We start from the raw sequence: 21,624 nt of genomic DNA, 5'->3' as shown, positions 1-21,624 counted from the left end.
AATGACATGTGAACAGCTATCAAAATGGATAATACTATTCCCCTTGCGACAGGAAGACTCCCAGAGTGATACGGTCTGGCTGGCTGATGCATTTGTAGTCATGAGAAACTGAACAGACAGATCCCTCCTCATTTCTGTCTCTGGAGGAAGGAGAGCAGCTTAGAGCTTCTTTCTGTCTGCTTAATGGGTAGTGGCCACTTATAGGGGTGAATACAGTAGGACCCAGACAGTGACTGAAGGGGACCCTTGGACATCTCTGTCTCAGTCCTGTACTTGAAAGAGCTAGGTCACTCACTGGTAAAACCAGTAAAAACTATGAGATTTGTTCTTGTTTTCTTTATTTCAGAAACAGCTATCATCTTCCAAAGACTGTTTATGCCTTTATAATTGACCTGGTCCTGCCAGTATACAGATATCTGCAGAGGAGAAAAGATTATAATCCACTGATGTTTACTCACTCTCATCCCAGTGGGGATGCAAATACAGAAGGTCATGGCCTCCCTTGTCCATTTATTTAACTAAGGGAATTTCTGCCTCAAGCTGCCAGGCAAACCCAGACTGGGGAGAGCTGGGGCTGCTGTGCTGTCCCTGCTGGTGGCAACTCCACAGCCCCAGGAGACTCAGACTTCACTGCAAACACAGGGAGCAGAAGCAGTGTTAAATTTAGACGACGTTCATTTCTGCTGTCTGAAGGAAGAGTGAGCAGCTGCCTGTGCCCCGGATTCCACATCTGAGCTGTCTCTGTCACGCTTGGATGCTTGGGCACACAGAAAGTCTGAGAAAGATCTGGGGGCAAAGGCAGGAAAGCTGGAGGACCTCTGTGCAATCTCATCCCCAGGGAGAATCTCCTCAGGCTTGGATGTATTTTTAATCTGTTCCATCAGCAATAACAAACACGGTCAGAAGAAGTAATAACAGGGATTTTTCTGTGTATGAACTTGTTATCATGAAATGTAATCTCTCGATCAAATTAGAGCTGTGTTCACACATTCTCTTTACTGACCTTGGGCTCATCAAGAGAAAAACATTTTCTTTCAAAGTTGGCCTGTCACAGCTGTGTCCTTTAATCAGCCACCTAAACACTTTGCCCTTGTAACTACCTCTTTAATCTGTCGATGCCTTACTCCCTCTGAGTCAACAAGTAAGGTCAAAGCAACATGAGATGCTGTCTTTTAACATGAGATGTCCCATAAAAACCACCGTTGAGTCTGATCACTATCTTGTTACTTCTGTGCCTGAACCAGATACCAAGTCAGAAAGTTGCAGTCCATTCTGGATTTATCCTATTATCTTATAAGGCCAAGAGCAACTCTTTCCTTCATACACTTATCTGGTGTGTACCTAAGAACTGAAAGACAGCTGCTGCAGTTCACAGCAAGGCTGTGACTAGACCGCAATGCAGGGCAGAATGGTACCTCAAGGTAGGTAATAAGTTGGTGAAGTTCGTGAGACAGCTTGGGTGGAAGATATTCACTCATCATTCACTGAGACACAACTCCTTAGACAATCAGTTCAGGATGTCAGACATCCTCCATCCCACAGAGCCAGTGCTTAAGGGCTCACAAGGACCTTGCAGCCACTGCATCTGCTTGCTGGGGCGATATGATAAATGTCTGGGGGTTCCTGAAGCTGATCAGTCAATTCCATGGTGCAAGCTCACTGAGTCTTTGTCCAGTGCTCCAGAAGACTTGTTCAAACCCACACAGCAGAAGTTAAAGGGTAGAGGTACCAAATGACCCTGCTGCGTCCTTAATGTGCCAGTATGCATAATTCATCATCCTCAGACAACCTGCAGTCCTTCCACCCTTCTGGTGACTGTATCAGCATTTGCAATGCAAAGCACTTCTTTAATTTTATTTATTGAGGGACTGATTTGCACAGCAGGGCATCACTTTGTTTATTCTCTGCTATCGTTGTTACCTTTAATGAAGACAATGAAGAATTTTAAATAATAATTATAAAATATATCCCCCTCAGTTACCGTGGCAACAAGCTGGAGCTTTTTAACACTGCCACATATTCCATCTGTTTCTTTCTTTTAAATGACAAAACAGCTTCCTTCCATACCAGTGTTGCATGGAGGAGAGGAGACTCTCAGGAGGAGGAAAACAGAAGTTCCAGCTAACAAACATCTCACTTTACAACCCTGAGAGAAAGCCTGTTTCTAGTCAAGAGTGGTTTCCAACCACCAGTGCTGTCCAATAAGGTTTCTCTACACAAAAAAGGATACAGGTCTTTTAGCAGCCAAGCCTCCAGGACTTCATTCACTTCTTCAAGGAGCAATAGGTACAGTGGTGGCTGTGTTCCTCCCTTACCTCCATCTGCAGCTAAATCAGCTAAATATCTTTCAGCTTGATGCAAGTCTAGGCCTACGTATGACTCAGCCCAGTTTCGACTCAAAAGTGCATTCACGTGATACTGCATGAGAGCTGTCACAACAAGGTACTTTCCAATTGATTTTTGAGCTGTGGATAGGGGTAAATAAAATATCATAAACATGATGTTTTTCTAGAATCAGTTTCTCTCAGTATTCTCCCACCCGGATTTGCTGGACTGACTTTTTTCTCTTCCTCCTCTTTCTCAGACTCTGTTTTGGGGCTTACCCCAGCTCATCTCCATTCCCAGAATTTCTTAGATCTCTAAAATGAACTCTGGTCTTCTCTATTCCCTTGCTGGCAGATAAACCCTCTCCCCCTAAGACTGGCTGTCTGCCACTGCTCAGATGTATGTCACACCTGCCTCCTGCCTAGCATCTGACTCACAGATGGAACCATTTGTTGTACAAAGTCTCCATCTGCAAGATTTTACTCTTGCTTGTAAGGATGTAAAGCCAGAGCAATTCTCCCAAATTTCCTGGAGATACTCTGTCTCTTCTGCTTGCACTACCAACACCACAACTATGATCAAATGTTCCTCTTGGTCTCGCAACAGATGTTCCACAGAGAAACATCAATGGACAAAACCAAATGCTTAGAAAGAAAGTTGGGAAGTGACCTTACAAGCACAGCAAATATAAGCCTTATCTTCAGAAGCATCTTCAGAATCAAAGAATTTGCACTCTCCCTTCCTTTCCAGCTTCCAGGGTTCATTTTGGTTTGTGCGGAGTTTTTTTTCCCCTATTATCTAAATGTTTCCTGCAGTCTTCTACCTTCATTTTCAGTTGGTTTTTCTTTTTTTCATCTTGTGTCTCAGTGTTTCTCCCAGAGTCCAATTTAATTACCCACAATTTTATTTTCAGGCAGGCTGCATAGTGTTTTGGGGTTTTGCCTCTTCTCATATCAATCTGTTTATTGGTTCCTTCTGTCCTTCTGAATAAACAGCAAATTGCAGCTGGGAATCAAGAGGAAGCTGGGAAGCAAACTGACAGTTCACCTACTGACATTGTAGCAACTCTAACCAAGCCTGAAATGAGAGTCAGCTTGTGGCCAGGAGAGGTTAATGCCTTTTCCTTCTGCATATGTGGGTCCTGGCCAGAGCCAGGCCTCATCTCGACCACCACTGTGGTGCCAATCTCTACTTCAGAAAGATTCAGGGCTGGACAGCAGAGAATGAGGACAGTCAGTAGCAAGGATGCATCTGCAGGAAAGCCTGGAAGCCACAGACTGAAGCTGTGCCACTGGCTGAGGTTGCCCCAGGACATCAATAACAGGACATGGCCCCAGTGGTGCCGGAGGGAAAATTGTGTGGTGGTTGCATTGTAGAGAACTGTGGCAGTAGGACTGGTCTGACTGGAGGATGAGTAGGAAAGTCTAGGTGTGGACACACAAGAAAGCAGAAGAGCACTAAGAACAACAGATGTAAAAGGCACCAAAATCCAGAGGTCACCAGGATAATGGCATATCTACAGGCAGTCTCCCAAGAAACTTGGGAGAAAAAACTCTAGAAAAAATAAAGAACAAACTAAATATGGACATAACTTCTTTCTTCTGTTTTTGATATTATAGCCCTGAAAAGTACCACTAGCCTTTCTCTGTCACACACAGACTAACACAGACTAAGGTTTTCTTTCTTTCTTTCTTTCTTTCTTTCTTTCTTTCTTTCTTTCTTTCTTTCTTTCTTTCCTCCTTTCCTCCTTTCCTCCTTTCCTCCTTTCCTCCTTTCCTCCTTTCCTCCTTTCCTCCTTTCCTCCTTTCCTCCTTTCCTCCTTCCCTCCTTCCCTCCCTCCCTCCCTCCCTCCCTCCCTCCCTCCCTCCCTCCCTCCCTCCCTCCCTCCCTCCCTCCCTCCCTCCCTCCCTCCCTCCCTCCCTCCCTCCCTCCCTCCCTCCCTCCCTCCCTCCCTCCCTCCCTCCCTCCCTCCCTCCCTCCCTCCCTCCCTCCCTCCCTCCCTCCCTTCCTCCCTTCCTCCCTTCCTCCCTTCCTCCCTTCCTTCCTTCCTTCCTTCCTTCCTTCCTTCCTTCCTTCCTTCCTTCCTTCCTTCCTTCCTTCCTTCCTTCCTTCCTTCCTTCCTTCCTTCCTTCCTTCCTTCCTTCCTTCCTTCCTTCCTTCCTTCCTTCCTTCCTTCCTTCCTTCCTTCCTTCCTTCCTTCCTTCCTTCCTTCCTTTCCCTCTTTCCTTCTTTCCTTCTTTCTTTCTCTTCATGCATAAAAAACAGACTCCTAGAAATGCTGTTAGTTTCTTGGAGGAAGGAGACAGTTATGAGAGGAGCAGAGATGTTTGCCTGTAACCTGATGAGCCATGGAGCTAAGACTTGGGAGCCATGAAGCTTGTCTGCTGACCAGAAGAGTGTGGGATGAATGGATGAGAGCTCCTCGGTGAAGCATTGGACAATGGTGGAGAAGAAGCAGAAAGGTCACATGACCTTTTAAAATTGGGATAGAAGAACTACTGGATGAGCAGTAGAAGATGGAAAAAATGGGCTTGTTTTGAGATACATTGCCTTGAGATTTCTACGGCAATGTGCAGTGTCTGAATGATAAACTACCAGAATTGTGGTTGATATCAACCTTTAGAGATGCTGTGTTGAAGTTTTGAAGGGCAGAAGGGGAGAACAGATCAGTAACATCTTCTGTAACATCACACCCCTGAGCCTGGAGGGCTTGGGGCAGGAATGCCACCATCCTGCCTCAGCCCTGCTGTTTCACACTTGTCCATTACTGGGGACTTTAACTTTCATCCTGAGGTGTCCCTTGGTGTCTAGTGCAATAAACAGGGCCCTGGAGCCAGATGGTCCCATCAGCAGTCCTGATGCTGGCAAGACAAGGGCATAGCACTTGGCACTTTACTACCTGCTCCTTTACATTGCTTATAATTGATGGTTGTGCTGCTAAAAAGAGGACAAATATGATAAATAATCATGGGAAAATCTATGTAGATGGATATTCTACTGTAAACCATATGTCTCTGTCCAGGGTACTGCACAGCTGTTACTGAAAACAGCAGGGTAATAAAAAGCAAGATTTCCTAGATTTTCAGTGATGTTTTCTGACCATGTGTAATATCAGGTGTTGAGAGACTGGCCAGAATTTCAGCCCTGGAGGCCAGACAAAACCTCCTCACATCACACCTTCTGGGATCTTTTGCTAAAAGGAGGAAACCATTGCTGCCAGCCAGTGCTTGCCTGGCACCAGGCCCTCCTCCTCCTTCTGGTGGAGGATCTGCACCTCCAAAGGAAGCCAGTTTTTCACTGCAATCCTGGTGATCATAAAGCTAAAGGTGCTGGCCCTTGACATTAGCTCTTCAAGGGCAAAAATCTTATTTAGAGAAAGAACACACACACACAATCTGAGGAAAATCCAGTCCCAGCAGAGACTTAAACCCCCAGTTTTCCAGGATCCCTAATGACAGAGTCAATTCATCAAATTACTTTTTTGTACACTGATGAGGATGTCCTTAGGGTTTCTGGACACCCATCTCCCAAACTCCACTCATGACTAGGCATACCAGCCAGGTTCCCACAGAATAACCTGCCTTTGCTGTCTGAAAGCTAATCCAGCTAATTATTCACCCCAATTAGCATTCATACAGAGAGGATTTGTCTGAGTCTTTTCTGCTTTAACAATGCCCTGACCATCAACTCTCACCTTACAGTCTGTAACAGCTGTCATTGTCAAGCTTTCCATCTCTGTTGGCTCTCTGAATTCCTTGATTTATATCTTCTGCAGCAAAAACTTAGAGGATGAAAGCTAAAAGTGCTTAGCCAAGCAAGGACTGAGATCGATGAAATCAAGGGTTTGGTACTCCCAGGTGAGGAGCAAGACATGAGTAAACACGATGTGCTCCAAGTTAGAAGCAGTTCTATCCTGTTACCTGCACCCAGGGAGACATGGTGAGTGGGCAGTTAATTGTTACCCCCAAACACAAACATTTTCTGCAACTGAAAATCAATATTGCTTTATCTTACAAATCTATAATCCCAGGTAATAGTGGTTTATTGCCCTGTCACAAAGAGCACTATGAGTAGGGAATCCATAAAAATGGAAATAGTCAGAGTCATTTCCTCCTCTACCCAAGCTGACAGAATAAAGGGTCCTTCATCCCTTGGAGCTCTGTCTCTTGGGAATTGGCAAGCTGGAGAGATGACCTTTTTACTAACAACTGTGGATGTTAGAGGGGTTTTCAGTTGGATTTCTGCCCCAGTGGGTTGGTAGAAGTGAAGCATTAAAGAAGAGAAGAGCATTTGCAATCCTTCCTTCCAAGCCTTATCACCTTTTCCTGGCTGTTACGATGAGCCGAAGGATTTGTTCCCCTACCTGTCTTCCCTGAGCTATTTTTCATAGTGGATTGAGAAAGGCTTAAATGTTACAGATGGCTGAAAATCTTGTGGCATCAGCATGAAATGGCTGTTGCTGTTCATGCTAATAGCCTGAAATGAACAGCAGCAGCAGCAACACTGTGAGCCTTGCCCTGGCCCCTTCAGAGTCTATCAGCTGAAAAAAATGAGGCAACATACCTAGTAGGAAGTACTGTCCAAAGCCTTTTTGGCCCAAATTTGGCACTGCTTCTAAGACAGGTTTGGCTACCTCAGTGATAGCAATGGACAGGTGACCCATCCAGAATGCACAGATCCAGAGAGTTGCCAGCATTTTTCATGTGGTGTTTGTTTGTTTGTTTTGGGGTTTTTTTAGCAAAGGTGAACCTAAAGGGCTGTTTAGGATGCTTGTTTTTTATGTGAACTTCCAAAACCTCCAGTGTTTGAGACCATCTTGCTTCCAGGCCCCATCTCCACAATAGCTAGAAGTGCTCAGGTCAGTGTCACGCAGCCTTTTCTTTGCTGTATGGTTTGGGAGCAGAATTAAAGGTGACCAGCATCTGACTAGATGCTCTCTGTCTGTTAACCAAAGCAGCAGGAGAGTGTGCATCCATACATCTGTACTTTTGCTTGGAAGGTATCCCAACCTGTCCTTGTACAATCCTTTTCTCATACTTGGTGCCTACATGACCTGCCTTCTTTTTCCCTACTTCTTCCTTTCACTAGAATGTAGCTGACTCTGGTAGGATGAAAAACCAGCACAGCAATCTGATTTTCATTCTCACATCAAGGAAAAGCAGAAAATCCAGGTTCTTGGTGCAAAAGCACCTGTAATTGAAAGCCATCACTGGAGCAATGGAGCCTTCTGTTCCCCATCCTCCAGCTCCTCCATGCAAGACAGGTATTTGCCAGCAGACATTTGCTCACATGGGTGTCATCTCTAAAGCCTTCTCTGTAACAAAGTGTGTAAGGAGGAGGTCACCCACACCTGTGTTTGAATTGCTCATCTACCAACAAAAAAGTGATCCTTTAAAAATAAAAATATTCAAATTAAAAAGAGATGCATTTGTTGGAGACAGATTTCAGGGTGTTTCTGAGCAGCTGAGCTTGGCTAAAATGATTAAAAGTGACAGGACCTAAAATTCAGTTTCCATGTTTTTCTGCAGATATGTTTTTAACCTCAGCCATGATTATGCCTTGGACTAGAATCCTAGGAAAGCAGATGGGTTTTCCTGGCATCAGGTTTCCTAGGCTTTTCACTGTTGGAGTCTTCTGCATCCTGTTGTAAGGGGAATGTATTTTGCAGTGCCATAACAGGATTCTGTCTATTTCCAAATATAGTGGTTCCCTCCTAATTCTCAGGCAGGAGGTACTACCAGGAATGGCTCAGCCTGACACCATTTTACTACACTGGACATGTGAAAATAGCCTGATTTCTGCACTGAGATTCCAAGCCAGAAATTAATTGAACCAAGAACAAATAAGTAATTCCATGTTTATTCCTCAGCTAAGGTTTGCTGCTGTTGTCAGGCCATAACAGGTCAAGGATGACAATTTCTCTCTCTGCCTCAAAGAAAATACTACTCATTGTTACAGAAAATTATTAAATGGCAGAACTCCTTTTCCTCCACAAAAAGGATGTGCCCCCCTCTTTTTAATTCAGTATTTTTAAATTTCTGTCTCTTAACTACAAGTGGTTGGAATATCATTACTACTTCATAAAACATGAAAATCTTCATAACTTCACTGAGGTTTTCCCTCACCTGTTAAGGTCACTGTTGGCTTTTGGGGCAAATGCAGGGACAATGTGCCTGGAAGCACTGAGCTTGTGAGCTGAACCCATAAGTTCACTAACTCCACTAACCCATGGAGGAGTTAGTGAGTGAGGGGGTGCTCTACAGAAGATCATTGCCTCACCAAAGCCATGAGATCCAAACCACAACCTCCTTCTGAAGCTCTCCTTTCCTCTGTCATGCTGGCAACAGGAGCTGCTGGTACCCACAGCCCTCTTCCTTCATAGGTACTTTTGAAAAGCTCCTTACCTTGTTGTCCAGGCTCTGATCACCAGTTGTTTACTCTTGGCCTTACATCTCAGGTGAGCACAAGGACATTTCCTGGCCATGTGAGCATTGCCTCTGCACAGCAAACCCTGGAAGGAGAGGTTTCCACAGTGCTCAACCTCCTCCTCTGTTGCAGGCTCCTCTCTGGCAGCTGAGGGCACTCTCCATGGTCTCTGTCAGCAGGACAGCAGATGTGCAGCTGGAACCTGGCTTGTGTCCCCCCAGGGGAGACACAGGCACTGCTACCACTCATCTGTAGCACAGCAGTAGCCCCTGGTGCTGTGCTTGAAGCTGCCATGCTGTGGGGGCACTGCCAAGATGTCTTCTTGGCTAAGATTGCCTTTAGGAACAGGGTAATGAGAGTGGCACCTGTGAGGACACACAGCTGTCCTGCTGCAGCAAGGGAGGTGCCCAGGTCATCTCTCCCTGCTCGGGGCTGCTCAAGATGTTCCTCTGCTTGGTGAGACAAGGGGCTGCATCACAGTTCTGCTCCATGCCTCTGCTACCCCCCTGTCCATGACATGTGGGTTCTGCTACCCCCCTGTCCATGACATGTGGGTACTGCTACTGCAGAGAGCTCTTACCTTAGTATTTTACCTTTTTATACAGCTTTTAATTCTAACATTGCTTGATGATCAACTGGACCCTTCCATCACGGTGTTAAGCACCACTGAAATAATTCATAATTGGTAGAACCTTCTGACAGAGCCTGATTTTCCCCCAGCCTTGAGACGAAAAACTTGTGGAGAAGAGAAAAAGTGGCTGTTTGTGGTGTCCACTAAAATGCTGCAAGGATATAGGACAAAAAGCAAAGTGAAAATCTGCACAAATCTGAAGTGTTGGAGAGATTTAACAATCATATAATTATACAGGCATCACTGTGGACAGGAAACCCCTGTTCAGTGGTTTCTCTCTTTAGAAAAGGACCTGCATTTTGTGTATGTAGCAAATAAAGAATTTACCAGAATATCAACAATTTTCCCATTTCCATATTAGGCACAAATATAAGGTTCAAATAGGCACCCTTGGTACAAATAGAAAGGTACTGCTGTCCACCTACAGTCTGTTGCCTTTGCTACTTAAAGACCCCAAGCATTTTGCATTTTGCCAGCCACTTGGAATATATATACTAGCTATAAAATGATACTTAAAGAGTTCCTGCACTTTGTACAAATGGCTATTTATGACCTGCCATCAATGTTGTTCTAGGAGAGATGTGGGGAGGGGGGATTGATGGAGCACTGAGCCCAATCCATCAGTCACTTCACTACAAACTCTAAACAGATTTTAATTGTGAGGCCAGATTTACTCCAGCCATCTGTATACGTAACGTGTCTCCCCACTGAAAAAGAGAAATACTTTATCCTGAATGTGCTTTTGCAATGTATATATTGTATCAATGTCAATAAAATATTTGTCACAGCAAAAATGTAAGCCTGTCTGCTGTGTAACAGAGAGACCCAGTGGAAGGCAACATTCCCAGATTTAATGCTGACTAAACTTCTCAGTTTCACAGGAAATTAATGGGGCTGGGATAGAGCCTTGCAATTAGAGGAGCAGGGCTACAAATTCTTGCCTTGCTGTTGGCTTGCTTTATTGGAAAGATCTCAGTACTCTGAGCAGTACTAGGCTGATGGCTGGAATTGCTGGGAGCTTTTATTTCTCCTCAAAGCAATAAAAAAAGCCACTGGCATGACTAGCTTACCTATGCCTCCATCCCCTGTTTTTCCAGAGCATCCCAGGTTGTTCCCCACCCAGAGCAGTGGATTTACTCCCCACAACCCCGTTAAACTATGGCATCACTGCTGAGACTGCCAACATGGGAGCCAATTAGGTGGTGCTGCAAAGATGTGAATGCCTGTGGTATGAAATCTATCGGCTCATCTCAAATATCCCCTGAACTGCTGTAAGTGGTAGCAGCTTTTAATCATCGCTGAGTTTGACTCAGTTCAGACCATTTCCTTGAGCTATCCAGTCCTTCTGTCCACCTTACTTCCACAATGATTAAAACTCTATTTAGAGAGAAGGCAGTAACTTTAAATTTTTTTCCTTTCCTCAGTGCTAACCAAAATATGATTGCTTCTGAAGATCCCTGGGCTATGTGACTTCCCCCTCTCTTGTGGTAGGCCCAGTCTGCCACCTCAGATCTCTGGGCAGCCTGGCAGAGTCCTCAAGACCTGGTGTCCAGTCCTGCCACTGCTCAGCTCCCTCTGGCACTCAGAGCTGCATTGCATTACACCCTCCTTTCTGCATTGCCATTCACAGATACGTTTTACCCAGGCAGAACAGTTCTCCTTTGCAATTCCTAATGCATCTGTTAATAATAAAGGCAAAAAGTTACCAGTACAGCCTGAAAGGTTGGTCTCTGGGACTCCTAAAAGTGCTGTGCATGTGAGAAACATTTCCTCCACAATCAAGTGGCCACTGCATGCAAGTGTCATCCTTATTTTCTGTGAAGGTGCAAGCCCTACCAGCCCCATTGCACTCACATTTGTATTTTTTCTCCTATGACATCTGGGTACCACTCACTCATTTGTTGTGGTTTAGGTTATTTGCACAGCTTGTGGTGCAGGACTCCAGTCTAATTTACCTGAATGGATGCTGGCATGCTAAACATGGTGTACTCAGATTTATAGAGGATCCCTCAAAAGCTTATACTTGCAAGGCTGTTTATATTCCAATTTGCTTTTCACATTCTGCTGTTTCCTTGTTCCTTGGCATTTCTCTCTGATGGACAATGGAAACAGACATCTGGCTTGCACTTCAGTTTCTAGTCAGGTTTACTCTGAGTTTTGTGCACTAACAGAGTAACATTTGTGTTGCAAGTTCCAAAAGGGGATTTTCCCTTGTTTTTAAGAACATTTGTTTCATTGGAAGTTTTTAATAAATTGCTGTGTTATGTTTTTATTGGTCTGTGGTATTTATGGGGCAAGAAAAACCTGGACTGAGGGTTAAGCCCTAGCCTTGGAGCTTCCCTCAAAATAGTGGCCCCTGGGCCAGAGTTACTGAACCTAAAACATTCATCACAGGTTTTCTATGTGCATGAGGGGAAGAAGAGATATCGATGGCCTCTTATCTCCCTTTCTGGTCAGCCATGCTTGGTATCATGGCTGCTAATTCTCAAATCACCAGGTGAACTTCTGTGCCGTGTGATTCAGCGAGATCTGCCAAGGAAGAAAATAACAGGTCAGCATCAGTCCTTCTGCGTTAACCGGGTGATGGTCAGTGCACAGGCACGAGCCTTGTCTCCTGGGTGATATTGAACAGCCCAGGAACAATTCCAAGCTCCTCAGGCTTTGCTCTTGCTAGGCTGGCAGCATGTCACCCTTCTCCCATTAGTGAAGTGAGACATGGAGTATATGGATTTGAAGATGGGAAGGAATCCCAGTGAGGCAGGCAATAGTTTGGCAGTTAAATTTACCACCAAAACCACTCTAATGTATTCTAGAGGCACTTTAAGTGCACTGCATTAAACACAACCAGTAACACAAAAACAGAACAGAAATACGTCTTTGATTTCTTTCTGGTTTTTATTGCTCTGGTGCGTGCTCTGTAAACCACATGAGCATTTGCATCCAGGATAAGGCATTAAATGACAGCGAAATTCAGTGGGCAATGTTCCTGCCTTTAGGCAGCAGCATTGAAGGTCTGTATTTTCCTTCAAGCTCATACCTGCTAGTAGGAAAGCAGGAAAAGGCTGGAGGGATAAGCTGCTTTTTGGACCAAGCATTAAACAGAGAAACATTGTGAGATGCAACAGGGTGAGAATGAGGATGCACATCACTCATTCCAGAAACATTATAGCAGAGTATGTACATCTGACACATAACAAAACTTATTAAAATGACAGTACAAAGTCAAACACTGAAAAATTAGGGAAAGGCAGAGATCTTCAGGCAACCATTAGTTTGCTCCCTTATGCATTAACTATGTGGCTACACAGTGTTTTCCCTGCAGGGCCCTGTTTCATTCACTGCACAAGGTAGGCAGCACAAACTTAATAAATAGCATTTCAGTATTTCCTTTCTCCTTGGTGTTTGCTCTGCTGCCTTCACGGTTGGGTTCCTCATCTCCTGTGCCCCTTTCTGCTTTCTCGGTCCCTGTGCTCCCAGTCATGTTCCCTCCCTTGCTGGTGTTCCAGTCCAGAGCCCCTCCACAGGCACAACACTAAGGCTTGCTGCTCTTTCCCATCAGTGCCTCCAAGACCTCCTGTCACATTTGTCTCTGCTCCCCTCCATCCTCTTCAACTCCTTTCCAAGGGTTGGTGCTGTCTCTGTAGGGTCCCACCATTATCTCCCATGCACACAACCTTGGTCACTATGGACTGGCCTTCCCATACAACCCTCACCCATCCTGTCCCCATCAGCCCCAGGGAAGGACCAAGGAGTCAGCACTGCATCCAGAGGCTGCAGGGGTTGGACTGTGACACGGAGAGACACCCTGCAGAGGGTTTTCGTGCCAGCCTGGGACCAGGGCTCTGCAACACAGGCAGATCCCCAGTTCTCGTCAGCCTGGGAAGGTTTAAATCATCTGGAGGGCTCAGCAGCTGATGTCCCTCCTGCAGGCTGAGAGCCTGGGCCCCATCTGACCAGACACAGAGGTGTCCCTCTGAGTTCATCATCTGGTGAGCCTTTTGTTGTCAAGGCAGAGAAAACACAGCAGTCCTGGGGCATGATTCATCCTAAACAGGCACTTAATATAGGTCAGTCGAAATGTTCCCTAGGAGTGCTACTGGCTGTAAACAGAAATAGAGCCTGCAAAGCTGTGCAAGTCAAATGCCACACTGGAGGCCAGGAGGGGGAGATCACACAGGCCCCTAGACACGGGTTCAGCCTCTGTCATCTCAGTCCCAGCCTGACTCCCTCACCCAGATAATTTTCCAGGCCCAGTCCCTTTGGTGGTTGTGTGTCAGTCTTTCACCCTTCTCCAGCTCCCAGCCTGGTTTCCCTCTCTCCCTCTTGCTCTTACCCAGGTGATGTTCCAAACCTCACCAGGCTCCTGTGAAACTCTGCTGGCCCAGCAGCTGCTAAAAGCTGGCTCCACTTGGGTACAGACCTTGAACAGCAAATTCTGCATAGCCTGAGGCATCAAACATGCCCATGACAGAAGGGTTCTTGAGGAAACCATGCTACTACAATCCAAGTAATTCCCAGCAGGCATGTGCAAATCACAGTTTTTGGGGGACCACATTTGGGGCAGGTTCACAGAAAGACAAAAGGTGCATTCCTGACTCAGAGGCTACCCAAGTGCTCAGTTTCAAGTCTTATTTCCACAGCATGCTGGACACAGAACTTTTAAAGGAAAAGGTCACCTTTATTCCTTAATGTGCACAAAGGCACATTATTTTCTGGCTTCATTCTTGAAAACTGTTACATCATTTTGGATTGAACAAATATATGTATCCCAAAAAGGAAGACTGAGTAACCATGAAAAATCTCTGCCCAGAAATGGTCTTACATATCGAAAAGTAAAACCTTGTGATGGGAAGTGCTGGACAAGCTTAATTATATGTGAGTCTAACAACCTGCACGTAAAGATGAGGCACTGTCAGGAACTGATGTGTCAAAAGAAAAATTGTTAGAATAAATGCACTACATTAAAGAGCTGTAAATCACCACTCTCTGATGGCCCAGATTAAAAAATTCTGAAGGCACCTAAGAAAGAAATTTTGGAGGAAAATACATAATATCTCAATAAAATTACTTAGCTGGAAGACAGCAAACACCAAGTCTGCCATTTTCAGAAACACTAGGATTACTCATTCCATGCAAATCAATACATCTTACTCTGATAAACAAGTTTTGTAATGAAAATTTAAAACATAATTACAGTGCCACTGATTGAGATACGTTAAGGTCTAACAAGCAAATTTTCGACACAGGAAAATCATGTTTCATTGTTTGATTGGACTTCGGATAAAAAGGCAATGGAGAGCTGGTTGCTACAGGCTACTGGATTCCTACAGAACTTTTGACAAAGTCTTTCTTAAGACAATTGCATAAATTAAGTCGCTAGGGGCAAAGAAACATCATAAACTAGAGCAAAACTGCAAAGCAAAAGAAAATCAAGGGGAACAAATGACCAATTTTCATTATGGTTAAACACCATTAGTGAGATACAGTAAGTTTTAGTACCAGGGGATTTTACTATTTAACATAGTCTTTGGTGCTCTTGAAATGTGAAAAAAACCAGCAGTAAAACGAGCTGATGAGGTCCCTTTATCTGGCCAAGGATATGTAGGACTGTGGGGGTTGCTGGGTGCCTGAGCTCCTCACACCTCCAGGGGGTCACCACTGAACCACCAAGACAGAACTTGGGTCTATAACCTCTTTTAACACTGTATTTGCCTGCAGTGTTTTCACAAGATTGCAGCTGCCATGTTGCTTCTTTCCAACTTTAATTCACAGTACAGCTGGTCTTCAAACAAATGCTCCTTTAAAAATCACAGGTATGGCTTACACAGTGTAACCTTCCCTCCTGGGAAACTGTCAAGCACAGCCCATGCCATGTTCACTTTGGGCCTAGAGGATCAGCACTTGTACAACAGGGGTCTGTTCCTGGAAACCTTTGCTTCAAACTGTGAAATTTCACCCATGTTTTTTAATAGCATTACACCATGTACATTTATAGCATTATAAAAATTAAAATAGTCTTTTTATGACAACCAGTCCACTCCAATCAAGGGTCAAGCCAACCCAGGTCCTTTGTCCTGGCACATTTGGATAGGAGACTCCTTAAACTCCCTGCAGGGTCAGCCAAAATGAAGCCAGTTGCTGTGGAGGGTGGCTGCTTTAGAACGTCACCTGTCTCTGCCTTTGAAATCTTTTCTCAGAGTTGCTGAGGACAAGAATCCTTTAATCCCAGAAGCTGGGCATGCATCCATAGATCACAGCTCCCATTTTCTCGGCCCTGACCCCGCTTTTTGTTTTGGCATGGACAAATCTCCCAGATGGTGCATAGAGTGGGTAATAAACATGTCTTGTGCTCCTAGGTATGCTTCATTGCTGTGGCTGGGGAGCCAACAAGGACATGCTGCTTCTTGTGGCCTCAGAAATAATTCTTTCTTGGGATTTTCCTCTCTCCTTCAGCAGGTAGGAATAACAACACCAAGGAGCTTTCAAAAGCTCTCCACCCACAGTAGCACCCTCCCAACACTGAAAATAGGTAGATGGGGAAGGAATGGAGGAGGAAGAAGAGGCAACATAAACTTTTTAGGAAACTGAGTCAGAAATACTTAAAAGCATTACGAAACCTTCACCTGAAATTCAATACTCAAAATGGTCAAGCTGCTTTGGAAGCTGCAGTTCTTTGATAAAGTTTGGGGAGTGTTCTGGAAAGAGCTGGCAGTGCCCAGCTTGGTGTCTCTGCTGTACAAAGACAACATGCTCTGTTGTGGCTATTCACCTCTGGGCAGTGCCAGCCATTGGGGTGGACACTGCCCACGCTCTCAAATCAGCTGTGTGTTTTAGAGGTGCTCCCTTCTCCTCTCTGTATGGTCATTTCCTTCTCTGCACACAGTGCCAGGTGCTCAGTTGGAGATAATGGGGATTTTAGTGATCTGTGTGAGACAGCTTCACCTCCTTTGCCCCTCTACCTCTCTTCCATACCATATAAGCCATCTCTTGTCTGTACAATCTGATGTTTAAGCTCAGTTTCCCATATGGAAATTCATGTTTTTTATGTTTGACTTCCACAGGGGCCCTTCCCCAACAACCTCTTAAGAAGTAAACAACAATCTAGATTTTTTCCTACTCTTAGACATCACAAAAAGCAAATAAAAATATTTACTGTTCCCTGAGCTATTCACAAAGGCAGGTGGACATTCCCACACCAGAGAGGGCAGGAAGAAGTGAAAACTGTACCTCAGGGCTCCTAAATAAAAGCAGCTCCACAGAGCAGCCAGCTGAGCTGAGCTCTAGCTCCACTCCCCTGCCCCCCTTTCACTTCTCACACCTTTCTCCAAGTCTCCACATACAAAGAAGAAAAGCAACAAATCTTCAAAGGTCAGATGCTGTTGCTGGCTTGCTGGGGTGGGAGAGTTTGGTGTCTCATGTCAGTGTGGGGCTGTTTTCCCTAGAGCTCATGTCAGTAAGACAGATTGCTTTGAGGATGACACCTCAGAAGTAAGATAAATATTTGGGGTCTGAGTTGGATGGCAGCTGTCTAACAGATTGAAAAAGTCTAAGAGGACAGTCATGTGGGTCTGGCAGCAGGGGAGCAGCCCTCTGCTTAATATCTTCACATACAGGCTAGAAAGAAAGCTCTCCCTCCTGTCCCTATATCTGACTGCTTCAGAGACAGGGGAAAGTGTTTTTTGAAGCTCCTCTTGCAGTAAAGCATCCCTCACAGCAAGGAAAACATGGTCAAAAGCAAGGCAGCTCTGGGGCATGGTGCACTCGGGTCTCCCTCCCTGAAGTGACATGCTGAAGTTACTGGCCTGAATGTGCACAGTTTAAATAAACCTCTCAGCTGCCTTAAAGAGGCTCAGCCCATGGAAAATAGTAAAACTTTTGCATTTGTGCCATGACTTCTGTGCTAGAGAGTCACTTTTGGGGGTCACATGTGCCCCTGTCTAGTACCTGCTCTTAAAAGGGGTGTTCTGGGGAGAAGGAAGAGGCAGGCCATCTTCACCCATGCAAAACTGGACATTGCTAGCTGGAGTCCACTGTCCTTTGCAGGGAAAGGGGTGTGATGGGGACTGCTGCAGCCTCCCATTGTGCCCCAGCATGGGCACATGTGCCATGCAGCTGACAGAGCACATCACAGTGCCTCCAGCTCCTGAGCAGTCAAGGCTAGGTGGGGCAGCTGCACTAACACCCAGGGTGGAATTGTACCCAGCCACCAGCACACACATTGAGGTGCCTTTTCTGTGCCTAAACCATTCCTGGGGGAAGGGAGATGTTTCAAATATACCTTCTTGCCCCAGACAAGGGGTTATATTAATGCATCTATTGACATAAGAAGTTTAGACTGTTAGAAACTGAGGGCAATTCCCATCAATTTTCCTTTTTCTTCTTTGCACTGATAAAACCCCGAGGACTGAGAATAATTCTGGAAAATTTTCATTAATTGATTTTCTGGGAGATGTTCATAAGTTGGTGAGGCACTGGAACAAGTTCTGGATGTTTCATCCCTGGCAGTGCTCAAGGCCAGACTGGATGGGGCTTTGAGCAAGCTGGTCTCATGGGAGGTGGCCCTGCCCATGGCAGGGGATGTTGGAACTAGATGATCTTTAAGGTCCCTTCCAACCACAATCACACTATGATTCTACAAATTTTGTGGGGAAACCCAAGAGGTAATGCAAAATGATGCTCTAATAGGACAAATGCTGGGGCCCAACACAGGGTCAGGTAAAGATCAAGAGCAGCAGTTGTTTGCCTTTCTTGACACTATCATGAGTCCTAATTAGCAACCTCAAGCATCTTTGTAGCAGTGCATCTTTTCTATTAAGGGTCAGGCTTTCACCTCATCCTTTTTTAAGTAATAGCCCAAGGGAATCAAAAATAAAATAAAAATAAATGTCAAAATAAAATCAAAATGAATGTCCAAGATAGGCTCTGTCAAGCTGTGTTCCCTTCAGCTAAGCTATCAGAGTTCAGCTCCACAACACAGCCACGTACAGCAGTTTTAGTTGGGCAAAATGCACTGAGTGTGAAGCTGAGAGAAGATTTATCCCTTTACACCATTCTGTCAATGATTTTCTCTATTAGAATTTCTCTTCAATAGGAATTGTTTCAATTTAGACCCTCAGGAATAGCCTGTGCATAATTTTTCATTCTGACTTAATGATATTAGCTTCAAAGCCAATGTAATTAAAGTAGTATTCCCTCCTCCTCCACAGTCACACTTTAACTGGCATAAAGGGACTTATAATGGTACTGTTTACATGAAAATTAACTGCATTAATTTTTCCTTCTCTGCACACCTGTATCACATGCAAACAGCTGCAACATCACAAGGGGATGAACTGGGCATGAAATACTGAAACCTTTCTGACAAATTAAAATGTGTTCAGGCACAAGCAGGTGATGCTAACAAGGCGGATCGCCTCACACTCTGGTCTTGCACTTAGTGGGACAGACTGAGACTCAGCATCTGTGGGTTTGAGGAAAAGGAATCTAGAAGAGTCTGGTTTGGGATACTCTGTCAAGAAAGTCCCCAGAGAATGGGGAACTTACAGCTTCTGGTGTCACACCAGCACAAATCAGGATCTCCGCTCCTGATGGCAGAGAACAACGTGCTGGTTTCAATTACTGCCTCTCACTATCTTCTCCTACCCATGGTTCTGTCAAGTCTCAAAACTTGTTTGGATGGTGGAGTTTGCAGCCACCCCGCCACCCTCCCCGCCCTGATTTTCCATCTCCCAAACTCTAGGTCTCCTTCCAAAGTAACCAGAGGCATCCCACATCAGGCAAGCACCTCTAAGCCACCACAGTCATCTCCCCTGCACAGATGCCAAACAAAGTGCAACATAATTTCACATTTGTCACTTCCCAGACTCCTTCCCAGTCTCCCTGATTTGTGATTTCTATTTCAGGAGCTCTGCAAAGGAGCTCCACTGATTAATCCTCCATCTATGAACTAAAAGCAGCTGTAATCCCATGGCATGGGGGAGGGACCCTTAAACATTCCTGGTGGAAAGAGGCAGTATTAATTCTGGCATGGGAACAGTACTTAGCTTGCCTGCAGAATTACTTAATTTGTTTCTTAATGGACACAATGCTTTGCTGATAAAAGCCCTAAAGTGCCTTTAAAAAAAAATTAAGAAAGTGATTGTTCCTTCTTTACCCATTGGAGATTTCATTTGTAATGTTTATGCTCCATCCTGTAAAGTGGAAAGGGTCATGCTCCTGATGGAAATTAACAGGTGCAGGCTCAAGTACTTTGTTAACTTTGAAAGGGAAGGGAGGAGTCCGCCATTGAAGAAATGCTGAGAGCAGCTCCTTGTAAGAATTACTGTCCAGCCAGAGGTTCAGGGCAGGGCAGGAGGGATGCCTAGATATCCAGGGAAATGATCTTGTGTGTTACAGGAGGAAGAGATCAGAGATTAAAGCCAGTCTCTAAATTTCCCTAAATTGGATAGTAAGGAAGGTCAGATACCATATATCAGGTAAAAGCTGGGACCAAAGACCACTCCCTAGGCAGAAAGGGTTATCAGCCACTTGGCTCTTTCTTCTCATGCAGCCTTCAGTTCAGGTGTCGTCATTTTCTTATAATTGCTGATGTCTCAGCAAAATGGAGGAGGAACAGCAGATACTAGAGATGGGAATAAGGAAGAGCTTTTTAGATGATATATATGACATCAGAATATCAAAATATAACCAAATATTCAGAAACTGGAAATCAGATCCCTGCCCAGCTCTGGATCTTGGCCCAGTGCTTTGTTTTGGCCATTTCTGCAGGCTGAATTTGTACTACTGACCACTGCCAGGCAGTCTAGCTCTGACACAGATGAACCATTTGTTTAATCTAACATGACAGGTCCTGTGTTCTGTAATGCATGATGCATTTCCAGGGACCCCAGGCTTTCATCTTAAGCCCAACAGCCAGGTTTTGGTACCCAGGCTGAAGTGCTGGGGCTCCTGCTTGTACTCCTTGCCACATTTGCCTGGAGTTGCTGGGTGGGTGCCGGACCCAGCACTGCCGTTTTTCCCTGTCTCCATGGCAGGCAAAGTCTTTCTGGCATCCCCGTAGAATGTGGTGTGTGCTGGGTAGGGTGCTGCACCAGGGCTTGCAAGGTTAGTGGATCACCTGCTCTCACATCAGGTCTGGGATCTCTTGTTCAGTTATTCTCATGCTGCACTTCTTGGAGATGCAAGACTGAAAGGACACCTGTGATGCCATGGGACAGAGAGAGAGAAACGGCAAGCGTTTCTCACCGCGGCTTGTGAGAATTTTTAGGGAGTTGTAAAGATGTAATAACTTGTTAAATATAAACAATCTGCAGGTGTTGTTTTTCTACTTCATCTTTCTGTTCTTCTCAAGGACAGTGTAAAAAGAAAGTGTTTTTGTTAATTAGCCAATCAAATAGAATCTATTGTATCACTCTATAAAAACTGCACGATTCTCTTGAATAAAGCCTTCTTTTGCTCTTTCTGCAATACTGCCTCCTGCCTGTTCCTGTGTCATTCTTGGTGCAAAAGTGACAGACACCATCTCCTCTTATGCCTGGAAGCCTCTTCCAGGAAGGAGAGGAAAGCAACCCATCCTCTGAGGTTTATTTCTCTCCCCACGATGGGGACAGCAGGATGGGCTGGACACAGAGAGCTTGGAGGTCAGTCTCCCCACAGCAGTAAGCTTCCTCCCTGTCCAGGAGATGAGGATGGAGCAACAGAGATTCTGGAGGCCAGATTAAAGTAGATGAGAAACCAAAGTAAAACCTTTGAGCTGACAGAGAAAACTTGATGATCCAGGAGTATCAGTGGAATAAGGGAAGATCTTGCAGAGATCAGTGATATAAGAGCAATAAAGCAAAAGAACGTGACTAGCTACTCAAAATAAAGCTCCTTGAGTCATACTGCATTAGCCCATGCAGGAGAAAAGTACCCTATGTAATGCACAGAGAAATTACATACAGAAATCCTGGGCCAAAGCTGAGAGAGGGGGAAAGTGCACAGGAGTCTCTGTTTTAGTGTCACTCTGTCACAAGCGCTCACCAAGGCACAAATGTCCATGAAAGCTGCACATCATCCTGCCCTGGTGAGCACAAAGGGCACCCTTGTGTCTGCAGGAAGAGACAGGGATGTGGTACCCAGTCTAACCAACACTGAAAATTCCCTGACATTGAGAAATTGATTTCTAGGTTGAAATCAGCAGAAAGCTCTGTACTCTCTTGGGCTTTCCATCCTTTTGCCTAGCAGGTAAAAATATTGCTCCT

The sequence above is a fragment of the Ammospiza caudacuta genome, chromosome 3, assembly GCF_027887145.1.
Source record: "Ammospiza caudacuta isolate bAmmCau1 chromosome 3, bAmmCau1.pri, whole genome shotgun sequence".
Lineage (NCBI taxonomy): Eukaryota > Metazoa > Chordata > Aves > Passeriformes > Passerellidae > Ammospiza > Ammospiza caudacuta.
This window is presented reverse-complemented; position numbering follows the sequence as displayed.